Source organism: Helianthus annuus, chromosome 16 (genome assembly GCF_002127325.2).
Source record: "Helianthus annuus cultivar XRQ/B chromosome 16, HanXRQr2.0-SUNRISE, whole genome shotgun sequence".
NCBI lineage: Eukaryota > Viridiplantae > Streptophyta > Magnoliopsida > Asterales > Asteraceae > Helianthus > Helianthus annuus.
In genome coordinates, this window is record NC_035448.2 from 92188949 (window position 1) to 92190460 (window position 1512).

General features: G+C 45.5%; 1 non-coding gene across 1 annotated transcript; it reads left to right on the forward strand.

The window, feature by feature from the left end:
- Positions 1-665: 665 nt before the first annotated feature.
- Positions 666-772, forward strand: LOC118488678. The gene has a single exon (XR_004885222.1). It is a non-coding gene; the product is annotated as a small nucleolar RNA R71 (small nucleolar RNA).
- Positions 773-1512: the final 740 nt, after the last annotated feature.

Here is a 1512-nt window from a genome sequence, read left to right on the forward strand (position 1 = left end):
TGTTTTGAATGCTAGCTTGTTGATTCCTAAAATTAGATTCTAATTGTAGAAATCTCTCCGAGTTTTTCTTATCAGTGTCGGAGACGAGGCGAGATATAGTATCTTCGAGCCTTTCTCGTCCACCTTGTTGTTGAGTGAAATTTTGTGACTCATTTCTTGATTGCTGAAAGTTTGTTCGTTGGGTTTGTTGGTTACTACTATTGCCGGTTTCCCTCCAACCAAGGTTTGGGTGGTTTCGCCATCCTTGGTTGTAAGTTCCCGTTGGAGGACCCGACGGCCTAGGTCTATTATCATTGTAGTTTACCATTTCTTGTTGATCGTCCGTTTCTTTCATGCAACTCCAATTTTCATGTGACCCACCACACCCTTCACAAGCCATAACCGAGACTGTTTTTGTCATTTCTAATTTTTTTATTTTTGAAGAAAGGGCCTCGATTTGGGCTTGTAAAGAGGTGCTTTCGTCGACCTTATGGGCGCCCGGGGCGATAGACTTATTTCCCCGGGGAGTGTGCCATTGAAAATTGGTTTGAGCAATTTCCTCAATCTGATTATATATTTCGTGTGGGCGTCGATTACCTAAAAGTCCCCCGGAGCTAGAATCAAGTGTCTGCCTAGTGTGTGGCAACAATCCATTGTAGAAAGTAGATACTTGTTGCCATATTGCTAGGCCGTGATGGGGACACTTGCGTAATAGCTCCTTGAACCTTTCCCAAGTTTCATATAAGGATTCCCCGTCCTCTTGTGAGTATGTATTAATTTCAGCCATTAATTTAGCAGTTTTAGAAGGAGGGAAATACTTATATAGAAACTTTTGGGCTAGTTCATCCCAGGTGTTTACCGATCCAGCTGGGAGGGTGTTGAGCCAAGCTTTTGCTCGGTCTTTTAGTGAGAATGGAAACATACGGAGGCGGATGGCGTCGTTTGATGCTCCATTGATCCGAAAGGTATCACATATTTCTAAGAAATTAGTTATATGTAGATGAGGATCCTCGTCCGCAAGCCCGTGGAAGGTTGCGGAGTTTTGGAGCATTTGTATCAAATGCGGTCGAAGTTTGAAGTTATTGGCTTCGACATTCGGAGCATTGATAGCGGCGCCTAGATTACCTACGGTGGGCCGTAGATAATCCATAAGGGTACGTTGGTCCGCCATTGGGGGTGGATCACCCGAAACCTTCTCTTGGTTTTTGGCTTTTAACCTTTTTCTGAGAAAGCGTTCGGGTTCTTCTAGCGGTTCCTTTATGTCTTTATTGGAACTGGAGCTCATACACTACGTGAGGATGGCGTCGGGTTCCAAGTCCTGCAATAAAAACAGAAAAGAATGTTGGTCAGAAGGTTCACCACGGCCCCGTGTTGAGCGAACACGGTCCCGTGGTCGGAATTACAGTGATTGTTTTTCAGATCCCAGTTACTGGAAGTTGGACACGGCCCCGTGTTGCACCGGCACGGCCCCGTGGTCAGCCTTCTGTAACTTGAAAAACAAAAACTGCCAGTAACGTTGCTGAGCACGGCCCG